Genomic DNA, 11185 nt, shown 5'->3' with positions numbered 1-11185 from the left:
AATCTGGCAGGGCAAGCAGCACTTGGCATCTCTCCCATGGGAGCCAGTGGAGGGCCAGCAGAGGAAGGGGTGTGCAGGGACCCAGCAACTCATTCTCTTGCTCCTTCGGTGTCCACCTGCCCCACCTTTGACCTTTGATGGATTCTTCAGTATCCGCGAAAGACTCACCTGACTCAGAAATTATTGCCGTGAATGTCACGAAATTCATTGTTTTGTGGTAGCATTGCAGGTGCAAACATCGCGATAAAAATCACACACAAAAAATAAATTAGGGCAAAAAGAAGAGAAAGTGAAGCGTTACCTGTGGGTCGTTGTCCATCCAGAGGGGAAGAAGCTGTTCTTGTGCCGCTGGGTGCTCGTCTTCAGGCTCCTGTACCTCCTTCTTGATGGTGGTAGAGTGGAGGGCATGGCCTTGGTGGTGAGGGTCCTCAAGGATAGACGCTGGTTTCTTTAGACACCTCTCTTATAGATGTCCTTAATGGAATGAAGCCGGATGCACCTGGCCGAGCTCACAACTCTCTTCTTTCTCGGTCCTGTGCATTGGCTCCTCCCTACCAGACACTGATGCAACCAGTCAGAATGCTCTCTAAGACATCGCCCATGGAACTGGAACAGAGGGCGGTTTTTCCAAAGCCCCAGGTAATATTGGAGAAATTGCGCTCACGACGAGAAAGGCTGTTTTTCAAAAATTAGGGAGTCATGAAGTTTGCAGTAATTATCAAATTGTGACTTCAAAATCAAAATAAATAATCTAAAGTGAAACAAAAGCTGAGGAAACAACAGTTAGGTGACGCATGCAATATTTATGTCTTAAAAATGCCTGCATACACAGGCTGAGTGGTAACTATCCTTCCAGAATAATAGTGTTTTAAAATGAGAGAGCACACACTTCAGAGTTTCTCATAATATTCGGACGAACCTACCAGGTGAAATATTCCAGGGGGTCATTATCTCAGAGGACCTGTCCTGGACTGACCATATTGATGCCATTGTCAAGAAAGCAGGTCAGTGCCCTCTGAACAGCGACTCATTTAAGGACTCGTACTTTGCTCATTATTTATTACTGAATATTTGCACAGTCTGTTGGTTTACAGTTCTTTCTCCAAGTCCAGTTTACGGTTACCAATTAGTAGAAATTCAGCCTCACCAGCAGGAGGAAGAATCTCAGGGTTGTATGTGATGGCATGTATCTAACCTGGCAATAAACCTGAACTTTGAGCAGAGGTGCAATGGTGCAGCAGTTTGATCCCAGTGGTTCATTTGCCTAGAGGTCAGAAGGTTGTAAAACTGAAACACTGACTGAGGATATTAACATGCATTTAAAATTCTGAAGGCAGTTATCAGAGGCGAAGTTAAAGGTGTCACAACAGTTTTCAAAGAAGATTAATGCGACAAAAAAACCCAGACTGGTTTATCTTCTCTTCAATGTACTGTACGTGAAATGTTGCTGGTGTATATTTTGTCATTTAAAACATCTGCACTTCAAAGCCAGGCATTTTATGTGGAAAAAATATCAGCGGATGGGAAGTTATGATAGACAATAGGAGTTGGAGTAGGCCCTTTGGCCCGTCGAGCCAGCACCGCCATTTTACAGATCATGGCTGATCACTACTATCAGTACCCCTTTCCAGCCTTATCCCCATAACCCTTAACTCCTTTGCCCACTAGAGTCTTATCTAACTCTCTTTTGAACATAATCAGCGAATCTGCCTCTACCACCCTCTGTGGCAGAGCATTCCACAGATTCACACTTCTCTGGGTAAAAAAGTGTTTTCTCATCTGCGTCCTAAAGGGCCTACCCTGTATTCTTAAACTATGCCCTCTAGTCCTCGTCTCCCCCATCATTGGGAAAGTTGGAAGATTTTTTAATCTTCCTTTAATGCCACATTCTCAGTGACAAAAGTATTTTAAAAATATATAAAGATATTAAAAGTACTTCCTGGCACATTCCATCGATCTGATATTGGATCATCGGTATGTCTGATGCTTTGGCTTGTTACTCACTTTGGTGAGGGGTACACATTCGAAGTAATGGGTCTGAACACAGTTTGATCACAACTCAATCTTTATTTACCCACAATGAGGGTGGGGGGAGTCACCACTAGGATCACACACACGCATACACATGCACACTCACGCGCCTGAACACACAGCTACGCATGCGCGCGCACACACACACACACACAAACGCACAACACTCCTATCACTGCTAATCACGGATGGTTAAGATGCAATAAACAGTTCCCGCCACCCCTTGATCTGATGCAGGCATACACCCCAATTAGTTAGGAAAGGTATTTGCAGTGAATTTTGCAAAACAGCACAGTTAGCCAAGCGGTTAGCGCAACGCTGTTGCAGTGCCAGGGACCAGGACCGGGGTTCGAATCCCGCTCTGTCTGTAAGGAGTTTGTATGTTCTCCCTGTGTCTGTGTGGGTTTTCCCCAGGGGCTCTGGTTTTCTCACACCCTTCAAAATGTACCAGAAGTTTCATGTTAAATGGGTGTAATTGGACAGCACGGGCTCGTGGGCAGAAAGGGCCTGTTAGTATGCTGAATGTCTAAATTAAAATTTTAAAAAAACAGGGACAATAGAGATTCTCGGCGTGCACCTCGATAAGCCCCCGACCCTTTTCTGGCACACACCTTGCAAATAACCTTCCAGTGTCGCCCACCGCTTGCAACCTGGAGTGGAGGTCATGTTAGTGTGGTGGGACATGGCAATGCAGGTGGGGGTCCACACTGGACTGATTTGGCTGGCCCGCCTCCAACCTGGTAACTCCTCCCTGTAGTTTCCCAATAAAGACTGAAAGCCCTCGTCTCTTCCCTCAATACCAGCCTTAGATCCGGGCCAGAAGCGCGAGGTGGTATGCTGGAGGTTTCAGGACATTAAAGCCTTTAATCACTTGCTTTGTGGCTGCTTGTGGTTGTTGATCACACCAGTTAGTTCCCAGGGGAAAAGACGGAGAACGTCTCCACCCGGCGGTCTTTCTACTGCAGCCGGCTGGGGGAAGGGGTAAGTCTTGTGAGGCAAGGTTAGCAGAGCTTGGCCTTTCCTCCCAGGGTGGAAACTGTAACTGAGTGAAATCCTGACATGTATGAGCAATTTATTGAGCTCTGCTTGATATCAGTTACAGTGACAAGTATCAGCCATTACACAGCCTCCCACAGGTAGTACAAGAACCTTGGTCTTCAAGGGAAAGGTTAAATCAGACCATCAGGAATAATCGTGTGAAAGTGGACCTGAGATTACTTGACAAATGCAAATACAGCTACAAATTTCACCCTACTTTATTGATGCATTGCAAAGCTTAAGAACTCTGTTACAGCAAGAGGCGCTGCCACCTGCAGCTCGTCTCGCCACTAGTCTCACCACAAGGGAGTCTGCTGCTGCGTGGTTCACACGTTACATATTTATACAGACAAACTTTCAGCTTTCCAGAACATTTGAACAGACTTTCACGATCTAAACAAGTACAGTAAAATCCCCATTATCTGGAATTCAAGAAACTGGTAGCCTCAAGCAACTGGCAAAAAAAATCATGTAAAATAAATAGGTAACAAATATGAAGGTTTGAAATTGGCGCCCCTTATGGGTTAGTTCGCCAATCCACACAACCAACAAATTCACTTATCTGGCATCTACCAATCCCCATAGATGCCAGAAACAGAGGGTTTTACTGTAAATGTTTCTTAGGATTCATTACATTGGATCATGTCCCTAACCCAGTGCTTAATAGTCTTTTACTGTCTTTACCGTTTAAGTAGTTCTTCACAATCAGCTTTAGCATTGTTGAATCATCAACTGACACAATGGGATGTGCTCTGCTTCTCTTGTCAATACTTAGACTCACATTCTCAATACCATGGGAGTCACCTATTTGCACTGGAGTTAACTAATCATGTATAACCCTCATTTTCGTATATCAGAATTCAAAATTAAAAATTTGAAGGGAGAAAGTACGAAGAGCTTGGAAGGTGAAGGGAAGGATATATCTAAGGATGTAACTATCAGAAGGACCAAGGATGGGGTTAGCAGAAGAAGACTGCTTCATACTTTACGAATGAACTTGGCTGCTGCTGTGGTATCTGAATCAGAATTTATTGTCATGAACGTGTCACAAAATTTGTTGTTTTAATCAGTGCAAAAAAAAGTGAGCCAGTGTCTGTGGTTCATTGTCCATTCAGAAGTCTGATGGCGGAGGGGAAGAAGCTGTCCTTGTGCCGCTGAGTGCTTGTCTTCAGGCTCCTGGACCTCCTTCCCGATGGTGGCAGAGAGAAGAGGGCAGGGCCTGGGTGGTGGGGGTACTTGAGGATAGAGGCTGCTCTCTTGAAGACACCGCCTCTTGAAGACGCCCTCGATGGAGTGAAGGCGGGTGCCCATGTCACAGGCCGAGTTCACAGCTCTCTGGAGAATTTTCCTGTCCTGTGCGACGGCACCTCCTTACCAGACGGTGGTGCAACCAGACAGAAGGCTCTCCACGGCATTGCCCTTCCATTGGGAGGGGAGGAAACCTGATTAGGCCATGAGACGTCTGCACGGTGCCAAGGTAACAGTGATGCCAGGTTTCAAAACCGGATGACAGGGTCGGTGTGGTCCAGGAAACCATTACGTTGTAAATAATCATTAAAGAATATAACTATAGGAAAAAAAATATCGGCATGCTTTTTGGGGGCCAGATGTTAATTATGATGAATAGTTGGACTATATTATTAAAATCACTGGATTTATTCTTTCTCCCCCAGGGATTCAGGCCCAGCTTTGTGTAATTAACTTGCCATGTGACAAACTTTATTGTAATAATTAGCCTCTAATAACAAGGTCCACTGAATCATGTTTATGTTTATCATCTGGTGAAATGGGCACGAAATTGTTCATCTTTGCTGCAGTTTTTGAATTGTGATTAACCAGCCGCTCTGGGTGCAGTTCCAAGTTTGTGGCTGGTTTACCCCCGGGCAGCGAGCGAGGCTCGGATTGAGGGGAAAATGACGGAGGGAGGAAAGAAAAGGCTTCATTTACATTTGAATGCCACTGCCGCCTAGCTATGGCAACCAATTTGGTTTAAGCCTTCAAATGGCCACTTAAAAAAAGGATTCTCATCACCACGCCGGATTATAACCATTACCATGGCAACGGGATCTGCACCACTCCAAATTCAAAACACTCGGCAAACAAAAGAAAATCAAAATCTATAACCGGTAAATGTGATTCAAGAAAAAATATGTCAGGAAGACATTTGGGTTTGGGTATAAAATGTGCAATTTAGCAGAAAGGACCTCCAGAAGAGACTATTTTATGGTCAGCCTGTCTAAATGGGAGGGGAAGGATCTCACTCAGCAACCCCTTCAACAGAATTCATTTTATCCATCACCATCAAAAAATATGTTCATTGGGAAAAGATTTGCATTGATCGAACAAACCATGAGGAATAAATAAATAAGGGTAAAAAAGGAAATGGACGCCATGAGAGGATGAGAGAAGAGACAGCTTTTGAAGAGAAGGGCCAGAGTTATCCAGGAAATGGTTTAACATGATATAATGGCGGGAAAAACTCAACAGGTACTTTATATAGCAAAGGTAAAGATACATAACCCACGTTTCGGGCCTATGTGTCCTTCAGCAGGGTTTTAACGGAGATTAAAGGTGGGGAGCAGTGAGAGAGAGATTCCCATTGAACCCCCTCCAGAAAGCGGAGGAGATCTTAATCAGGGTCCGGCATCCTTCGAAGCGATTTCGCAGATTTTTGCAGGAGAAGGGAGCAAAATAGAAAAGCCCGCTGGCACCGTGATTGAAGCAAGAACGCAATGCTGGAGAAACTCAGCAGGTCATACAGCGCACTTTACATTGCAAAAATAACAATACATAGCCAACGTTTCTGGCCTGAGTCCTTCATCACGGTGTAATTTTATAACAGCTGAGGATTGGACAAAGGCAGCGACACATTAATGGGCACATTTGAAGAGGCTTGCAGAGATACCCAGACAAACGGATGTGGGCAGTAACGTGACTGATCACACAATAAAACTGCTGCTACCTGGAGAAATGTTTGCAAGCAAATATAATACATTTTCCCATATCCAAAATGCTTGGGACCGGACGTTTTTCGATCAACTGGATTTTTAGGATGACCGAATAATGGCTTTAAGCGGCCCATTAGAATCAGCACGATTTTTGTACAGTATCAGCGGTTAAACAACAACAACGGAAGGCTGTTCAAGCATGAAATAATGTTTAATGCTTCCTCCTTTCCTTTTCACTGAGATCGACAGTGCTACCTGCAGACCTTTTTGCCATTGTACAATACACAAGAGCTCCGTTGGATTCAAACTGGCGCTAACAGCGCATCGGAGCCCCACAAGAGCACCTCGGGTGAACAGTTCTTTTCAACTTGTGATGTCATGTTCTGGTCCCCAAATTATAGGAAGGATATCGATAAGGTAGAGAGAGTACAGAGAAGATTTACTAAAATGTTGCCTGGATTGCAGTATCCAGAATACAAAGAAAGACTGGGTCTTTATTGATTGGAGCGTAGAAGGTTGAGGGGGGATTTGATAGAGGTATTTAAAATTATGAGAGGATAGACAGAGTAGATGTGAATAGGCTCTTTCCCTTGAGGGTAGGTGAGATTGGAACGAGGGGTTATAAGAGTTAGGGGGCAAAAGTTTAGAAGTAACTTGAGAGGGAGTTTCTTCACTCAGAGAGTGGAGTGACCTTCCAGAAGAGGTGGTTGAAGCAGGGTCAATTTTTTCATTTAAGAGAAGGTTGGATGAGTGCATGGATGTGAGGGGATTGGAGGATTATGGACAGGGAGCAGAGAGGTGGGACTAGAGGAGATCACTTAAATTGATATGGACTAGAGGAGCCGAGATGGCCTGTTTCCGTACTGTAATTGTTATATGGCAATAACTGAACTTTTCGCTTAACTGAATTTTGGATATGGGCAAACGTACTGTAATTATTATTTTACCAAGTTCCAAACATGGGTGAGATGATCAAACCCTAAAAAGGAGAAAAGCATATCCTGACAAATCCTGGCCAGGTATGTTTTAACAAAGTCTTTGATTTTTCTGCTTCACTCGGTCAGGATTTAGGTACTTTTTCATCAGTACCTTGTTAAAATGAGGTGGCTTTCTGATAACTGTGGTCACATGGATCAGTGCTCCACAAATCTAGCTTGCAAAAATCGTTTAAAATCACACTTTTCCTCAGAGGAACGGCAACGCCAAGGGGTAAAAGATAAAACAAAGGTGCTGTGGAAGCAAATAGGAATTTGAAAACGTTCAGGCCAGATCTGAAATCAGCTCCATTAAAGGTACCATAACCAAGATAAGTCTCATTTGACAGGAAGGCACAACAGCGACTGCACTTCCTAAGAGGACTGAAGTGGGGAAGGCTGCTGGCCTCCATCATGTCAGCCTTCTATAAGAGCTCTATCGAGTGCGTCCTGGTACCGTTGCTGCAGAGAAATGGATTGGAGGTCAATCCACAGGACAACAAGGCCGGAAGAGAGGATCTCTGGAGTCTCCCTTCCCCCAATCGATGTGATCTGCTGGGATCATTGAGGACCCCTTCCACCCCACACACAGCTGGTCCCGTCGGGGAAGAGATACAGGAGGATCAGAGCCAGCACCACCAGGCTGAGGAAAAGCTTCTTCCCACGGACAGTGAGAACGCTGAACGGCCAAAGGAACTGCTTACACTAACCATTCCAAGACTCTCATATTTGTGAAACAATAGTTATATATTTATTTGTATATATGAATGCTTGCCCTGCATATATATTGTTTGTCTGTATGTGTGTTATGTCAGGTTGTGTGTCTGCGTGTTTTCCACTGAGGACCGGAGAACGCTGTTTTGTCAGCTTGCACTTGTCCAATCAGATGACAATAAACTAAACTTGTCTTGAGTTCAACTCACTTATTCAGGATTTGAAGTTAACAATGCAAGTACGTTCATCATGACAGAAACTGCAGAGGAGAGAGATTCAGTGTAACGAGGAGAGGATGGGAATGGGAAGGAGTGCACTTGCAGAAGATGCAATGATTCACACATACCCCATCCAAGCTCATCATCGATGACATCCGCTACTCCCAAAGAGGCCTCATCTCTATCAGTGAGGCCAAACAGTCTTGGGGACAGTTTTGCAGAATCTCTGTCCCCAGTGCCCATCTCAACATCCTGGTTGCACACCATTTCAACTCCCCTTCTCATTCCCACTCCAACCTGTCCATCCTTGCCCTTGTTCACTGACAGAATGAGGCCTGCCAGAAACTAAGGACTTCGTAGAGCCCCAATGGTCTGAACATTGAATTTTCCAGTCTCAGTAACGAGCTCCCTCTCTCCTGATCCACCTTGACCCCCTCATCCCCCACAACTTGCCCTTCACTCCCCCTCCCCACAATCATTCCCATTACATCATTCAGGTTTCACGTATCATCCTCCATCGGTCGTCTCCTGATCTACGACTCGTCTTCACCTGACCTGCATTTTTATTGTCCTCTCTGTCTCCCTTCTTCTAACTCCCCACCCCCTTCCCTTCCTTCTGTCAGAGAGCTGTCCTTAGCCCTCTGCCCTCTCCCCAACTCCACCTTCTTTCTCCTACCCTCCCACCTCTTGTCTGTTAACTCGTGCTCCTCCCTCTTCCCCTTGTCCTTCCTCTACTTCTCCCTCCTGCCCTCACCATTTTATGCAAGCATCCACCTATTTTTCCACAATTCCAAGGAAGGGCCCAGGTCCAAAACGCTAACCGCCTTTTACATTTAAATTTAAAGACATTAGGACGGTATCAGGCCTTTCAGCCCGTGTCGCGCAATTACACCCTATTGACCTACAACCCGTTATGTTTTGAACTGGTGGGAGGAAACCAGAGCCCCTGGGGAAAACCCATGCAAGCACAGGGAAAACGTACAAGCTCCTTACAGCCAGCACGGGATTCGAACCTGAGCTGGAGTAGCGTTGTGTTAACCACTGCGCCGCCTTTTATGTTCAATGGACCCTGCGCAACCTGCTGGGAATCACCTGCCAATCAACTGCCTCCACCTCCCAATCTGTCCATCATCCTTCATCCCTTCCTGGTTCATGGTCCCCAACAGGCACCTGTTCTATCCCTCCTGCCCATGTCCTCATCACCCTTGGCAATCTCCCCTCTGCCTTCACAGTTTTGATGAAGGGTTCTGACCCCGCCCCTCGCAAATGTCGGCCGTTCTGTTTCTTGCACTGACATTGTGCTCGACCTACTCAATTCCTCCAGCAGATTATTTCTTGCGCTAGATTCCATCAACTGCACTCTCTTCATGGACGTACAGCTTTGGGAAAGTCGAGAACGTGTTTTAAAACATCATACATAAAGCCGTTCAGCGCAGGAACAGGCCCTTCAGCCCATAATGTTTGCACCAAACACAATGCTGAATTAAACTCAATCTCCATGGCCTGCACATGATCTATGTTGTTCTAATAATGCTTTTTCATGTCTCTAAAAGCCTCTTAGTTCATCCACAAGTCTCTTGTTAACCTCTGTATAAAATTCTGTTTGTAAGATCACAGTATTAAAAACCAAGAAAGGACATACACAGTGAATGGTCAGGCACTGAGGAGTGCGGTAGAACAGAGGGACCTGGGAATACATACAGAGGGACCTGGGAATACATACACATAATTCCCTGAAAGTGGTGTCACGGGTAGATTGAGAGCTTTTGGTATATTCATGAATCAAAGTATTGAGTACAGGAGTTTGGATGTTATGGTAAAGTTGTGTAAGACATTGATGAGGTCAAATTTGGAGTATTGTATGCAGTTTTGGTCATCTAACTACAGGAAAGATATTAATGAAAGAGGGCAGAGACGATTTACTCTCATGTTGCCTGAACTTCAGGAACTGAGTTACAGGGAAAGGTTAAACAGGTTAGGACTTTATTCCCTGGAGCGTAGAAGAATGAGGGGAGATGTGAGAGTATTTAGAACCGAGTAAATGTAGACAGGCTTTTTCCACTGAGGGTAGGTGAGATACAAACCAGAGGACACAGGTTAAGGATGAGAGGGGAAAGGTTTAGGGGGAATGTTAGGGGGGGACTTCAGAGAGTGGTGGGAGAGTGGATCGAGCTGCCAGCTGAACTGGTGAATGTGGGCTCAAATTTAGCATTTAAGAAGAATTTGGACAGGTCCATGGATGGGAGGGGTTTGTAGGGATATGGACTGGGTGCATGTCAATGAGACCAGGCAGAATAATAGTTTGGCACAGACTAGAAGGGCCGAAGTGGCCTATTTCTGTGCTGTAATGTTCTGTGGTTATAGTATTATCTGTCACCAGTAATAACTAGTGACCGGCTACATTCATGGAGAACATGTTATGACTTTAATATGTAGATGGCGTGATGTGCCTGAATGAATATCTCTACCTATATAAAACTGATTTTAAGATGATTACTACATCTTCTTGAGTGGCACAATGACACAGTTTTAGACTTGCTGCCTCGAACTCCAGTGACCCAGCACCTCTAATACTGTATGTGAGACCATTGTCCCTGGAACCCCGTAGGTTTCCTTTGGGTGTTCATTTCTTCTCCCTACAATCCAAAGGCACGTGGGTTGGTCAGTCAATTGGCCGCTATGTGTAAATGGGGAGGGGGAGAAGAGGCTTAATGGGCTGAAGGGCCTGGCTCTGAATTTGTTTCATGGTAAATCTTACTCATTTCAATTCTGATGTTTTTTTTCGCCTCCAAGCTTCAACTGACAATACAAAGGAAGCTTCCCGCCTTTCATCTCCATTTAGAAAATCATCAGGTCCATCATTAATAAGGTTTATACTGGATGCTTTGCTGCAATGAGTTAGCACACCCCAAATGTTATACACTACATTGTTGGATGTTTTCAAAGCGAGTGGAGCAGGACCTCTTTGAAACAGATATGGTGGTTCGCCAAAGTAAATTGTTTATTGTCATGTGTCCTGAGATGGAGTGAAAAGCTTTGTTTTACTTGTCATCCAGGCAAGGTAACCTGCACATGATGGACCAGGTATAAAATAAAATTGTGGTTAAAGCCGTGGTCCAAGGCTTGGGGATATCAACGATATTTTCACTGGTGTTTCAGTCACAACACTTCCAGAAATGGGAGACTGGTTGATAGCGGTAATTGGGATCAGGTCGTGTGGGCCAAGCAGAGAAATGGTGATGACCTCCCATCATGGCCAATT

This window comes from Narcine bancroftii, chromosome 14, assembly GCF_036971445.1.
Source record: "Narcine bancroftii isolate sNarBan1 chromosome 14, sNarBan1.hap1, whole genome shotgun sequence".
Taxonomy (NCBI): domain Eukaryota; kingdom Metazoa; phylum Chordata; class Chondrichthyes; order Torpediniformes; family Narcinidae; genus Narcine; species Narcine bancroftii.
Note: the sequence above shows the minus strand (reverse complement) of the source record.